At 38.3% G+C, this 15,874-nt stretch overlaps 2 pseudogenes; one reads left to right on the top strand and one right to left on the bottom strand.

Annotated features, from left to right (window-relative positions):
- Positions 1–7,710: 7,710 nt before the first annotated feature.
- LOC147828465 (uncharacterized) lies at positions 7,711–8,600 on the top strand (annotated as a pseudogene).
- Positions 8,601–14,448: 5,848 nt separating this feature from the next.
- Positions 14,449–15,620, bottom strand: LOC101701986 (creatine kinase U-type, mitochondrial-like; annotated as a pseudogene).
- Between the last annotated feature and the right edge of the window lie 254 nt (positions 15,621–15,874).

Raw genomic sequence — 15,874 nt, 5'->3', positions numbered from 1 at the left:
ACTTTTATGTCTTCTTGATTCAACTTTGGTAATTTTTATGTATCTAGGAATCTGTCTATTTCTTCTGTGTTTTCCATTTTATGGGAGTACAGTTTCTCAAAGTAGGTATCGATGATCTTCTGGATTTCTGTAGGATCTGATTTTATCTTTTGCATTCCTAATTGCATGGATTTGGGTCTTTTCTTTTCTTTTCTTTTATAAGGTTGGCTAAGGGTTTCTCTATTTTATTTAATCTTTCAGAGAACTAATTCTTCCATTCACTGATTCTTTGTGTTGTTTTCTTAGTCTCAATTGCATTAATTTCTGCTCTCATCTTTATAATTTCCTTCCTGGTATGGCTTTTGAGTTTAGCTTGCTCTTCTTTTTCTAGAACCTTGAGGTTCAACATTAAGTTATTTATTTGAGCTTGCTCTGTTTTTCTGATGTGGAAATTCATCACTATAATTTCTCTTGTAGGACCGCTTTCATTGCCTCCCATACGTTCTGGTATGTCATATTGGCATTATTGTTTAGTTGTAGAAACTGCAATCTCTTCTTCAATTTCATCTGTGACCCATTAGTTATTAAGGAGGATGTTATTTAATTTCCCTATGTTTATGTAGTTTTTGTTGTTTCTTTTGCCATTTTCTTTCAATTTCATTGCACTATGATCTTATAATATGCATGGGATAACTTGAATTCCTTTGCATTTTCTTAAGCATATTCTATGGGCTATTATGTGGTCTATTTTGGAGAAAGTTCCATGTGCTGCTGAGAAGAATATGTGTTCTGATTTTGTAGGGTGGGATACTCTGTAGATATCTACTAAGTCCATTTGTTGAAAGGCTTGATTCAGCTCTGATATTTCTTTGTTGATTTTTTGTGTAGTTGATCTGTTTGTGACCGTGGGGTATTGAGGTCCCCCATTACAATTGTATTAGTGCTTATGTGGTTTTTCATATCCATTAGTGTTTGTTTTATATAGTTCAGTGTGCTGGCATTGGTGCAAACATTGTTATCACTTCCTCTTTGATTATTCCCTTAACAAGTCTATAGAGACTTTCTTTGTCCCTTCTGATCAGTCTTGGTTTGAAATCCACTTTGTCTGAAAATAGAATAGCTACCTCTGCTTTTTTCCCAGCTCCCTATTGCATGGAATATTGTTTTCCATCCTTTGACTTTCAGTCTATGACTTTCTCTTTGAGTTAAATTGCTTCTTGTATGCAGCATATTATTGGATCTTGTTTCTGATCCATTCCACCAATCTGTTTCTTTTGATTGGAGATTTCAGTCCATTCACATTGATGTTTATAGGTATGCATTGATTTATCCTTGTCATGTTATTATTTTCCTAATTGTTGGTTCCCTTTCTTTCCCTTCTGTTTAATTTCTTCCCTTTTTAGATCTCCCCCTAAAGCCTCATGCTTTCTCAGAGGTGGCTGAGTCTAGAGTGTGTGATAGACTCATGGTGGGGCTAGGCCCAAGGGCACTGGGATTAAGGGCATGAGTGCTACCTACCCTAAGTAGTCTGAATAAGATAAAAGGGGCAGAAAGATGCTGTTAAGGCTTCTTGTTGCCTTTGTGTGTTCTGTGGCCATGATCTGTAACCCCTCTGCCATGTGCCACTCTGCCTTGGAGCCAGCAGACTATAGACTGAAACCTCTACAAACTGTGAGCTAAATAAACCCTTCCTCTTTAACTTTGGGTGTCAGGTATTTTGTCTCAGCAATGAGAGAAAAGTAACTAACATACTTTGCCTGGTGGGTTCATCCTACTGGGATTCATGAAATTGTCTTCACTGCCTTGTTCTGGAATATCTTTCAGAAATTTTTGGAGTACTGGTTTGATAGTTGTGAATTTCTTCAAGTGTTCCTTATCATGGAAGGATCTTATTTCTCCAGCAGTTGTGAAAGATAATGTGGGGTTCATCAGTCTGGTTGGAGAATTGTTTTCTTTTAGGGCTTGAAATACTTCACGCCTTGACTTAAGGGTTTGTGTTGAGAAGTCTGCTGTGATTTGTTTCTTTTCTCTAATAGCTTTTAGTATTCTGTTTTTGTGTTGAATTTCTGGAATCTTGACTATTATATACTTTGGTGTAGTTTTTTTCTGATCATGGCTATTTGGAGTTCTATATGCCTTCCTGATCAGTACTTCAATTTCTTTTTTCATACTTGGAAAGTTTTCTGCCATTACTTCTGTTAACAGGTTTTTATGTCCTTTGTGCTATCTTCTGATTTTTCATTGATTCCAATTAATCTTATGTTATTCTTCTTTGCATCATCTAGCAGCTGTTGGATTGATTTTTCATTGTCCCTTGCTATGTTTAAAAAGTCTTTCATTTGATGATTGCTAACCACAAACTTGTCTTCTAGATATGATATTCTATCTTCACACTGGTTGATTCTGCTGGGTATAATTTTGATAGAATTTTTAATCTCCTGGATATCTGTTTTAATCTGTTTTATAGAGTCCAGTACTTTTCTATGTTGGGCATTCATGGTTTCCATCACTTTCCTAAGCTCCTGTATTTTTTTTGTCTGTATCTACTCTAGGCACACTAACCAAGTCCTTCATTATGGTCACCATCTCTTTAGTTATCTGTGTAATTATTTTTGATTTTTTTCTACAGCCTCATTTATCTGCTTTGTTACTTCTGCCATGACCATTTCAGAAAGTTCATCTGAGTGACTTTTGACTTCTCCCACCTCAATGCCCCCCTGGATTTTCCTCAGGCAAGCTGAAGGTCTGGTGTCGCACCTTGCTTCCATGTTTTCTCATTTTCTATTTTTTGTTTTCTGCATTGATGCTTATAAATTGCTTACAGTAGGTAGCTTTATTATTAGTATTGAGACCTCTTTAGGAAATGACTATCTTCCAGAGATGTCTTCTGAGTGTAGCTGGCTTTTGGATTTTGAGTCTTTCCCAAGATCCTGCCTCTACAATTTATTAGGGATAGAAGGTTGCTGCCTGTTTGTTCTAGCACCCAGTTCTTTGGTAGTAGATTGTGGTATTGTTTATGGCCCCTATACTATCTTGGTATTGGCATACAAGGAAGAACAACTGATCACAGCAACTATGTCACATTGGCTAAAATAGTACAATCAGTATTAACAATACCATCAAGCACAATCTAGAAAATGACAACTTGTGATAACTATGATAACTATGAATTTGCCAACTTTAACCCTAGGTACATGATTTAAAGTTACATAACAAAACCTAAAACAAATTAGAAATTATATACTGTAAATATCCACTCAATAGAGCATTTTTCTGGGGAGAAAATTTAAAAGGGATAAGAGGAAAAAATGGAAATAAAGTCTTTGTAAATAGGGAAGGGTGGAGGGGGTGAAGGGAGGGCTAGGAATGGGGAAAAAATAAGAACCAAGATGCATCATGTAAAGGTACAAGTTCCCAATGAGAAATGTAATTGTGTTGTATACCTAAAATGTACCAATAAAAGAATTTAAGGGAAAAAAAAGAGGAAGAAATAGAGAAATAGAAGAAGAGAAAGAGATTAGAAGCAAGGGTGACAGACAAAGGGAGATTACTCAAGCTTCAGGAAACTAGCGAAGAAGATAGAATGGAAAGGAAGAAAAAAAACAAAAACAAGAACCCAACAAAACAAAGGAAAACTAGAAACAGTGTTCACACTCATGAAAAAACAAAAAAGAAACAATCGAGAGAAAAAAAAAAAGCAAATGACCACAACCAAAACAATTTTTTTAAACCCAAAACAAAGAAAAAAAAAAGATTTCTCTGTGATTTTAAGCCTGTTATTTTCTTGGGTCTACAGTTTTGTGGTAGTGTCCAATTCAAGGCATAACTCTGCTGTCTCTGGTATACAAAGGAGACAGACCGAGCCCAGATCTGTGCTGGATGATCCTAACAAGCCTGCAGTTGTATTAGGGTGGGGTAGGAGTTCTGGTGCTTTCAACTCTGCAGAAGTTCAGGCTGATCCTGGCCACTGGTTGTGTGGTTGGGTCCTGAGTTGTTCAGCCTAGAACACTCTCTGTGTCTCTTGCTGGCCTGACCATGGCTCCTTGACCATGGACATCTCCCATGGTTGTTCCTCACCCAATCACTGTGGGATTTCAACACCTTGAACCCTGGCATGAAGCTGACCCACAGCTGTGCTGAGTTCTGGTTGGCCCCTCCGTAAAATGGCATTCAGCTAAGCACCCCCTCCAGGGGACACAGCATTTGCTTGAACTAGAGTCATTCACCAGCTATTGTAATGCACAGCATCCACTGCTTCATTCCACATGTTCATTTCTCCCTGGAGGCCTCTGGGGTCATCTGCCTTCACTGTGTGCTTTGAGTTCAATCTCTTCACTTTCTCTGTGGGCTCCAATTTTCCCATCAGATCCTTCCTGGGTCCTGGGGATCCACCTCCCTCTTTCTTTTCTTCCCTAAGTTATTATTTTTCAGTGTGTAGATTCTAAATCTTTGAGATGTTGATTTATTGCTGCTTACTGCTCCACTGTCTTTCTGGAAGTCCCATTGTCTTTTTCTTAAGCGGTTGAGAGAAGATTGATTTACCTGGATGTCCTGCTTTGGATTTGTTATTTTCCATTGTAGGGTTTTGTGGAATTGGGAGCCTAATTGATATTGATTTCATTCTTATTTCAAAGCAGATTATTGGGACTTCAGATCAAAGTACAGTGGTGCCTCAGTTCATGAACTTAATTGCAACCGGAATTGTGGAACAAATTCTCCATCCAAAATCATGGAAAGAATTAATTTATGAACTAAGGTACCACTGTAGCTACAGTATAGATTTTTTTCAATTTTTATTTTTTATTAGTACATGTTTGCAGTACAAAATGATTTGGCACATGTACATAACATACCTTAATTCTATTTTCATCCCCTTTTCTCCCCTCCCTCCAACTCTTGGTCCACTTCCCTTTCGGAAAAGATCTCTGTCTCCCTATTTCCTATTCTGTATCTTTTATTTTGCTCTTTATTTACATTTTAGTTTCTCAATGAGATATTTAAGCTTGGTATTAAAGTAGACATTAAAGTAGATATTCAAACATTAAAATAAGATAGTGAATAGTGCTGGAGCAAAAACTGATACACAAGTCAATGGATCAGAACACAGAGCCCAGAAACAGATATATTAATACACACTCACACACACACACACACACACACACACACACACACACTGAATACAGAAGAAGCCTCTCAAACAGGGAAGAGGTGAATTGTTTGCTAAATGATGCTACAGGGGAAACAAACTATTATTTGAGGGGGAAGAGCTATAATGTCATCTCATACTATATACCTAAATATATTCTAATTAGATCACACAATTTTATTGAAATTATCAAACCATAAAAATAATAGAAGAAAATACAAGGAGCCTCAGAAAATAGGCTCAACATTTAAAGTCCCTCAGCATGTGGTTCCCTTGTAGACTCTTCCCATAGGAGAAAAGGGAGGGGGCCTCTTCTGAGCCTAAAATGTTTTTTCTCTGGCCCTGATGTTTTCTAGGCCAAAGCAAGATCTGAACCCAATGACACAACACTATTATCTAAATACATGGCAAAATTAATGGTCAAGGTCTCTTAGGGTTTGTGGAGCTGAAAAGAATGAAATGGAGTCTCTACCCAGCCATCCCTCAGCTGACTTCCCTGAGGTGCCATAGGAGCACACTCACTTTTATTCTGTATCTGCATAGCAAGAAAGTATCAAGAGAGACAATGGAGATGTTGGAAGGGAAGTAGATGGGAGGAAGGTTCCTCGTTGGGAGGGCCCTTCAAACTCATTGCTGCCCCCAGGCCCAAGATTGTAACAGAAAACCCAGCCTTCCTGGGCCTCCACCACACAAACCACCACAGCCTCAAGGCATAGTGTCTGAGGAAGAATTAAAAATATTTTAGGGCTCCCAAGACCTAGTGGTGATTTTTCTCAATAACCAATTTCCTCCAGTAATTGGAAGAAAACAGAGCTCAGGAATAGCCTATAATAGGGAACTGATGAGTCAGAAAACAACAGTCAGGCTGATAGCTGGAGGAGGACTCCACTCCCTTTGCAAACCCAACTTCCTAGAAGCAAGCCAAGTAACACAGCCCAAAAGCATCTGTGCAAACAAATCTTCCCTGAAGACAAGCAGAGCCTTGGAGATGCTTCATCTTTATCCCCAAGATCTCTCACATCATATGACATATGTAGGTTTTGACAGCACATGGTATTTCTAGAGGATTAGCAGTTCAAATGTGTCATCCTTACATGTCACTCCATGCTTTCAAGCTATTGCTGCATTATTCATTCATTATTTTTGCAAATGCTTACAGAGCCCTTCTACGTAGCAGGCACTGGTCTAGATGCTGGGATCACAGCGCTGAATAAGGCAAAGACCCTGCTCTTCTGGAGTTGACATTTTAGTTAGAGGAGGCAGACAATCAAGCAAGCAACACCAGCAGGTAGCAATAACTGCCATTAATAAAAAGTAAGATAATAAGGGAGCAGTGGGCTAGGAGGTGTCCTATTTGAGCTGGAGTAATAAGGAAGGTCCTCCCTGGATATATGTTACTTGGACAGACATCTGAACAAAGTGAGGCAGGCAGTCATGCTAATGTCAGGAGAAGAACGGTCTAAGGAGAGGGACTAGAAAGAAAAAACCCTGAGGGAAATCTACTTGGTATTTTCAGGGAACAGCAAGATGGCCTGTTGACTCCAAAGAATGGAATGAACAGGAGAAAAATGGAAGAGAAGATGAGAGAGCCAGAAAGGGACTAGAATGAGCAGAACCTCATAGTCCAAGTGGATTGACTTTGGATATTTTTTCTAAATGGCAGAAGGAATTGTTGGAGGGTTTAAAGTTTCTTTATTATGAAAGTTTTAAACATACACCAAAGAAAAGATAGTGTAATGAACTTTATAAACTCATCACCTAGATTCAACAGTTATCAAGATATTACTGCTTGCTTCATCTATTTCATTTTTGTTCCCTTTCTTTTCTTTGATCGTTCGCTTTCTTCCTGTCTTTCTTTTTTCCTTTCTTCCTTTCTTTTTTCTTTCTTTTCTCCTCCATTTTACCACAGAAGTATTTTACAGTAAACTTCACCTTTATGTATTTTACATCTAAAAAGTATTGCCAAGAATTTTTATATTTCCATTTTCTTGCATAAAAATAAAACTATTGGCCAAGCATGTTGGTGCACATGTGTAATCCCAGCACTCAGGAGGCTGAGGCAGGAGGATTGCTATGAGTTCGAGGCCACCCTAAGCTACATGGTGAGTTTAAGGTTAGTCTGAACTATATAGTGAGACCCTCCCTCAAAAATAAATAAATAAACCTTCCTTCCATCCTCCCTCCCTCCCTCTTTTCTCTCTCTCTTCCTCCCTCCCACCCTTCCTTTCTTCCTTGCTTTCTTGCTTCCTCCTTCCCTTTTTTTTTATTCCCTCCTCCACTTCTTGTCATGCCAGATCCCTAATCTTGCCATTAGGCGGCACAGACTTCAAATTGTCTTAGAAAAGGGAAAAATTCGCCTCTGTAAGTAGAAACTTTAGGGTTGAGAGACTTGGCTCTCTCAGAGCTCTCTAGCTAAAGATGAAAAGGTGATAAGGTCCCACCCTATAAACTATTGTTGATGTTTGGAGACAGCGGGAGATTTGTTGCTTTTAGACATACAGAATTGCTCTGAATTATTCAAGGACTACAGTTCTTCTGCAACCCTCACTTCAAAATATCTGGCACCTCTTAGGCTACAGGTCAAGGTGACATAAGGCAAGAGCCAAAGAGAAGATTAGCTAGACTGTTTGCTAAAATGAAGACCAAAAATGACATGACAGAAAGAAACATAGACGCAAATGCGAAAATACTAGCTGAAATCAAGCAAGAAGTTGTTAAAGAAGACTGCAACAATAAAAATGCTGAAAATGGAGAAAACAAAATTATAGAGGCACTAGCTCTTAAAAAAGAATTGAGGAAATAAAAGATGAAAAAAGTGATGACACTGGAAAAGAGGGAGGAGAAAAGAAAGAAGCAGTGACAGCAGAAGAAACACAAAATGGAAAAGATCAGAAAAACAAGGAAGATCAAAGTAAAGAAGAGAAAGAAGAAGATGAAACACAAGGTCAAGAGGGAAAAGAGGACAAAGATAGAAACAAGAAGGGAGAAGATGGAGAAAGGGAAGATTATCAAAATGAAAAAAGAGATAAAGAGGATGAAGATGGAGAAAGGAAAAAAGAGGAAAAATATGGAAAAGAAAAAGGAGGTGATGAAAAAGAGAAAGGTGGAAAAGAGAAGGAAGATGGAAAAAAAAGGATAAAGATTGAAAAGAGAAAGGAGATAAAGAAAAGAAATACGAAAAAGAGATATGGACAGGAAGATGAAGGTGGAAATGCAGAAGAAGATGGAAAGGAAAAAGAGAAAGATGGAAAAGAGGCAGAAGGAGAAGACAAAGAAGATGTAAAAGAACATGGAAGAAAAGATGAGAAAGATGCGAGAGATGAAGATGAAAACAAAGCTGAAATTGGAAATGAAGCTGAAAAAGATAGAAAGAGAAGCTGAAAAAGATAGAAAAAAAGAGTCTCTGAATACTGTTTAAAACTGCCCTATATAGTTTCATAATTTGGTAAAATGTAGCTTCATGTAATATTAAAAGAGATAAATATTTTATCACATGTTTTATAACTTTTTTGACATTTCATGACACATACTTTTTATTAGTCACAAAATGCCTAACATGAAATTGAATCTAAAAATTTTGTGACAATAGTAGTGGAATATATAAAAAACATGCTTTCAAATTTGTCAGTGAATTTTGCTTTCTGTATGTTCTGTTTCAATCTTTGAACTTGAATTATATATATGAATATATATATATGAATATATGAATGATAGAATATAGAATGATAGTTTCACAATGTAGGGGGTTTCCAAAAGAATAAGTTTCATTCAACATTCTTAGGGTACTCTAAATCACTTTTATAAAGAAGGTGAACCATTTTCATTTAAGGCTATGAGTTAGCAGTACCTTTCCTAAGTATAATTTTATTAATAACTTTGAAAAATATAAAATTGTAATTATGCTTTTCAAAGAAATACAAACATTTATTTTAGAAGGGTAGTTTCAATTGTATGTGTTTGTGAAAAGTTTTCCTACAATGCACAATTTTTTACTGGATGTATCTTAATTAAAAAGACTCTTCAAAAATGACTGTAGTTTGTTATATCTCAAAACTGTGTCTAGTGAAACATTGTAACTAGATTTTTATATTGTGATGCTGATGACAGCATTTAAAATTTTTCAATGAGATACAATTATCATAAGATTCACTACTTTAGTAATTTCTAAGTGTGAAGTTCATTGTTTTTAGTATGTTCATAATGCTTTGCAAACATTACATCTGTCTACTTCCAGAGCATTTTCATCACTCAAAAAAAAATACTCATTAATAGTTTCTCCTTTTTCTCATCAACTATGCACCACCCTCCATCCTCTGCCAATGATTTCAAGTTCTGTGAAATTGCCAAATCTGAACAGTTCAAATAAATAGAATCATGTAATATGTGTTTGTGGCCTTTTGTGCTTGGCTTCTTTACCTTGGCATAATGTTTTCAGGTTCATCCTTGTCATAACCTGTCATTACTTCATTCCTTTTTGTGGTTGAGTAATAGTTCATCTCATCAAAATAACCCATTTTCTTTTTTGATGGACATTTGGACTTCTACATTTTGTCAGTTATGAATAATGTTGCTATGAACATTCATCTACATGTTTTTCATTTCTCCTGAGTATATATCTAGGAGTGAAATTACTGGGTCTAGCAGTAATTCTGTGTTTAACCTTTTGAGAAACTTCCAAACATTTTCAAAATTGCTTCAACATTTCGTATCTCTATCAGCAATGTATGGAAATATTGACTTTTCCATATCTTTGCCAATACTTTTTATTGTCTGACTTTTATTAAATTAAATTTCACTTGAGTGAAAAATAAATAAATAAATAAAGCTATTAGCACACCTAATTGAATTAATAATTCCTTGGCATAATATAATATTCAGTCTATTGTCAAGTTGCCCTCATTGTCTTCAAAATTATTTTCCCAGTTCACTTATGATGTGCATAAATTATTATAATGTGCAATAGCCCCTTGTCTCCTCTCCCCCCTTTTTCATACCAGTGATTTCTTAAAGAAACTAGATCATTGTCCTATAAAAAGTTCTGTACAGTATTTATAGTTGTCTGTTTTCCTCCTTGTGATGGCTTTAAACTTGTCTTTTTTCCTCTTATTTCCTGTAAACTATAAGTTAATCTGAAGCTTGTTTAGATCCAGGTTCAATTTTGGAGGCAGGAGTACTTTTAGTGATTTCAATCAGAAGTATGAGTGATGACAGTCTGATGTTTTATTGCAACACACAACATCAACCTTTCACCTCACAATTTTAACAGCCATCGATGACCATTACCTGTCATAACTCTTTCACCATAGGTTGTACAATAATGTTTTTTATTTCTGTCATTCTCTCCAACAAACTATTTGTTATAATACCATATATTCAGATTATTCTCACTTCCGACTATGCCCCCTCTAACCTGTTACGTTCCTCTCCCTACAAGTAACCATCTTTGTTAATTTTTCCTTCTAGACTTCTTTTTGCAATTAGAAGTATTTATGTGTATAGATATAAATATGTATATATGGGTAGGTATGTATATGTACATACTCTTATTTCTTCTAGCACAAAAGGTACATTAATGTATACGCTAGTCTGTATCTTTCTGTTTTCACTGAAAGATGTCCTGGAAATCCTCCACATTACTGTCTAGAGCTCTTCCTGGAGAGGTTCTGAGTAGGGGAATGGCCAAAGCTAACTTTGGGTTTGGAAGTCTTCATCTAGCTGAATTATAGAAAATAGAATTTAAAGGGCAAGTACCAAAGCAGGGGGTGTGGAGGCATTAAAGGGGACAGCAAAAATCTAGAGAGACATGGTGGTGAGCCAACTGGCTCATGCAAATAAAGAAAACTCGCTGGAGTTGATCGGGCCCTGGATCTCTGAGTAGAGTTGCCACAGCAGCACAGACACCAAGCAGATCTTTATCTGATTTAAGGCATATTTTATTTAGAATCTCTGTCATATGCACTGAACCTGCATTCTGACACACACAAATTATTCTAGTTCTAACATGCTTTTATATTATTTTATTAATTTTATTGGTAAATTTTAGGTATACAACATAATGACATTTATCATTGGGAACGTGTACCTTTACATGATGTATCTTGGTTCTTATTTTTTCCCCATTCCCCTCCCCTCCCTTCAACCCCTCCACCCCTCCCCATTTACAAAGACTTTCTTTCCATTTTTTCCTTTTCTCATGTTAATTCCATTCCCCTTTTTCCTTTGCCCTACCCCTCCTACTTCCTCTTCTCCTTTGTACCTTTTCTTCCTATTTCATATTATCTATTATACATTTTAGTCCTTATTTACACTTTCAGTTTCTCACACCAGAGAAACTATTTGGTATTTACATGTGTGTCCTATTTATTTCACTTAAGAGTATTGCCTCAATGTGCATCCACTTAGCTATAAATATCTCTAATTTCTCATTTTTTATGGCTGAGTAGTACTTCATTTTATTTTAAAACCACATTTTCTTTATCCAGTCTCCAGTTGATGGACAATTGGGCTGCTGCCAAGTTTTAGCTGTTACAAACTGTGCTGCTATGAACATGGGTGCACATATATCATTGTGGTATGATTTTTTTAAATTCTTTTGGGAAGATACCCAGAAATGGAAGAGCTGGGTCAAAAGGGACTTCCAATCCTAGTTCTTTGCGGTATCTCCATATGGATTTCCACAGTGCTTGCACCAGTCTACACTCCCACCAGCAGTGGAGTAGGGTTCCTCTTTCCCCACAGCCCTGCCCGCATTTGTTATTGGTTGATTTCATGATAGCAGCCATTCTTTCCGGGGTGAGGTGGAATCTCAGCATTGTTTTCATTTGCATCTCTTGAATGACCAGTGATGTTGAACATTTTTTTATGTTTACTTGCTATTTCTACTTTCTCTGAGAAATGTCTGTTCATTTCAGATGTCCATTTTTGGATTGGATCTTTAAATTTGAGAGATTTGATTTTTTTAAGTTCTTTATACATTCTAGATAGTACACCTTTGTCTGAGGAACAGCAGGTGAAAATTTTTTCCATATTGTGGGTTGTCTCTTCACTCTGTTGGTGGTTTCTCTTGCTGTGAAGAAGCTTTTTAATAAAAAGAGATCCCACTTGTTGATTGTTTGTGCTAGTTCACGGGCAAGTGAGGTTTTGTTCATGAAATCTTTTCCTATACCAGTGTCTTTAAGAGTTCTACCTAACCTCTCTTCCAGCCAGTTAGTGTTTCTGTACATATTTAGATTTTTAATCCATTTTGATTTTAGTTTAGTGCATGGTGAAAGATATTGGTCTAGTTTTAATCTTTGGCAAGTTGAAACCAAATTTTTCCCTCACTATTCAATAAAGAGGCTATCTTTCCTCTAGTGAGGGTGTTTGGCTCCTTTGTCGAAGATGAGGTGGCTGAGTGTTTCTGGAGTTGTTTCTGCATCTTCTAATCTGTTCCACTGGTCCTCAGGTCTGTTTCTTTGCCAGTACAATGCTGTTTTTATCACAGTAGCTTTGTAGTATAGTTTCAAGTTGGGGATTGTGATACCCCCTACCTTGTCTTTATTGCTGAGAATTGCTTTTGCTATTCTAGATCTCTTCTGGTTCCAAATAAATTTTTGGATTGTTTTCTCAAGGCCCATGAAGTATGCTGTTGGAATTTCAATTGGGATAGCACTGGATCTATATAGCAGTTTTGGAAATATGGCCATTTTTATTATGTTCGTTCTTCTTACTCAGGAGCAAGGGATGTCTGTCCATGTTTTCATATCCTCTTTGATCTCTTTTTTCAGAGTACTGTAGTTCTCAGAGTAGAAGTCTTTGATTTCTTTTGTTAGGTTGATTCCTATGTACTTCTATTTTTGGAAGCTATTATGAAAGGAATTGTTTCCCCTATTTCTCTCTCAGTGAGTCTGTTGTTCGTGGACAGGAAATCCATTGATTTTTGTGTGTTGATGTTATATCCAGCTACGTTACTGAATATGGTTATTAAGTCTAGAAGACTTTTGGTGGAGTTCTTAGGGTCATTTATATAGAGTATCATGTCATCTGCAAATAGTGACAATTTAACTTCTTTGTTTCCTATCTTTATTCCTTTTACTGCTTTCTCCTGTCTCATTGCTGTGGCTAATGTTTCCAAAACTATATTGAACAAGAGTGGTGACAGTGTACATCCCTGTCTTGTTCCTGATTTTAGTGTGAAGGATTTAGGTTTTTGACCATTTAGTATGATATTGGCTGTTGGATTTTCATAGATGGCTTTTATCAGATTAAGGTAGAGACCGTCTGTTCCAATTTTTTGTAGGGTTTTTATCAGGAATGCATATTGGATTTTGTTGAAAGCTTTTTCTGCATCTATTGAGATGATCATTTAGTTTTTGTGCTTGGCTCTATTAATATAGGGTATTACATTTATTGATTTGCATATGTTGAACCATCCCTTCATCCCTGGGATGAATCCCTCTTGGTAGGAGGTATGATCTTCTTGATGATCTTCTGCATTCTATTTGCCAGTATCTTATTGAGGATTTTTGTATCTGTGTTCATTAGTGAGATTGGCCTATAGTTCTCCTTTTCGGTTGAGTCTTTCTCTGCTTTGGGGATCAAGGTGATGCTTGCTTCCCGGAATGAATTTGGGAGTATTGCTTCCCTTTCAATTTCATTGAAGAGTTTAAATACTACTGGCAGTAGTTCCTCTCTAAATGTCTTGTTGAATTCAGCAGTGAAGCCATCAGGGCCTGGGCTTTTCTTAGTGGTAAGCTTTTAATTACATTTTCAATTTCATTGATTGACATTGGGTTGTTTAAAATTTTTAGGTCTTCTTCATTCAACTTTGGTTATTCATACGTATCTAGGAATCTGTCCATTTCTTCTGTGTTTTCCATCTTATTGGCGTATAGGTTCTTTTTTTTTTTTAATAGCAAGGTGTCTTTACTAGGATGGAGGCAGGGGGTGGGGGGGACAGGTTCAGCGCAAGTAGAATTATCCACCCCTAAATGGGCAGAAGTCCTGGGGATCTTGAGTCATCTGCTGGAGATGCTGAGTTAATGCCTGTTGTGGATAAGAGGTGCAGGAATTCGGATATCCTGGCCTCTCTCCAGACGTCGCTCACGGTCAATCCAATAGTTCACTCCATCGATGACAAGCTGTACCAGCTCCACCTGGAGGACACTAATCCTTGATCTCTGCTTCCCACAATCTGTATTTCTGTCTTTAACAACGACTGACTCTCTTGCTCTGGAAATTCATTTTCAGTTGCCTCCCTGCCCAACCAGAATTTCATTTCAGACTCTATTACATTCTCGCAGCTCAGTCACTGTCAGTTCTCAGCTCTTGTAGACCTGCACTGCTCCTCCCCTCACTCCTCAGAACCTCACCTCTGACTTGCCCAGCCGATCCAAGTTAGAGATGTCAAAGACGCTGCCTGTGGCCACAGTGTCTACTCCTCCGGTACCACGCTTCTGGAGTCTCAGGTTCTCCAGGATCTTTGGGAATTGGTTATCTTTGTTTAGCAGGGGTAGTGTGATGTGCACTCCTGCCCAAAGTCCAGTGCCCAGGTTAGATGGACAGGTCAAGATGTATCCCAAATGCTCGTTCCACATAAACTCCCAGCCATGCTCCTGGATCAGCCACTCCACCTCTTTGAGGCCCCGGCAGAATCTTTCAAACACTCTCTTCATGTTGCCACCCTTCTCCATGGAGATGACCCTCGTGTGATCCTCCTCATTCACCCGGATCAAGAAGCTCTTCTCATTGTTATGCCAGATTCCACGAGCATCCGGCCAGTCTCAAGCCATTCCTGCTGCAGTCAGCAATGGGAACACAGGCTTATCAGACAGGAAGTGGTCATCAATAAGCTGCTGCTGCTCAGCCTCTGTCATCTCACTGAGCCTGTAGTACCGTCCAGCCAGGTCACCCTTTAGACCACTCAGCGCATCCACCACAACACGTTCCACCTCTCGTTGCTCAGCCCGAGTGCAGGCTGGAGGCAGACTGAGCCCCCGGATACTTCGGCCAGTTCTGACTCGTGAGGACAGTGCATACCGCTCATCAAAGTAAACAGAACGGATCTTACTGGCATCCAGGTCAGTGGTGTGCTTCATGGTCCGGGGGTCACATCCATTGTGCCGCTCTTGAATCACAGGGTCAAACAGCTCAGCAAATACCTCATAGGTCTCCTCATCTCCAGCCACCATGCCCACAGTCTTGATGAAGGGGTGGCCAGGGTTGTCCATGCCAGTCTGGATGCACTGATCAAGGGTCCAACCAGTGGGTGTGGTCTTGTCGAAGAGCTGTGCATAGACTGCTGGGGTCAGGTTACTGGCCATGCAGTTGTTGTGCTTTCGGAGGTCTGGGTACTCAGCGCTGTTGGGTGCACTGGGTGTGAGGCTGGGGTTGAGCTGGAATTGTTAGCTCGCTCCTCCTTGTCCTTCTCCTCGGCTCCGTACCTTGGTGTATGGGTTCTTGGAGTAGGTATTGATGATCCTCTGATTTCTGCTCGGTCCCTTGTAATTTCACCCATTTCATTCCTAATTGCATGGATTCGGGCCTTTTCTCCCTTTTTCTGATAAGGTTGGATAAGGGTTTGTCAATTTTGTTTATTCTTTCAAAGAACCAATTCTTTGCTTCATTGAGTTGTTTGTTTGTTTGTTTGTACTGGAGATCAAACTCAGGACCCTGTGCTTTCAAGGCAGGGGGCAGAACCACTGAGCTAAATCCCCAGCCCTTGCTTCATTGATTTTTTGTATCATTCTCTTAGCCTCCATTGTATTGATT

The sequence above is a fragment of the Heterocephalus glaber genome, unplaced genomic scaffold, assembly GCF_053883595.1.
Source record: "Heterocephalus glaber isolate CG9 unplaced genomic scaffold, H.glaber_assembly_v1.0 deba00001068, whole genome shotgun sequence".
Lineage (NCBI taxonomy): Eukaryota > Metazoa > Chordata > Mammalia > Rodentia > Bathyergidae > Heterocephalus > Heterocephalus glaber.
This window is presented reverse-complemented; position numbering and strand designations above follow the sequence as displayed.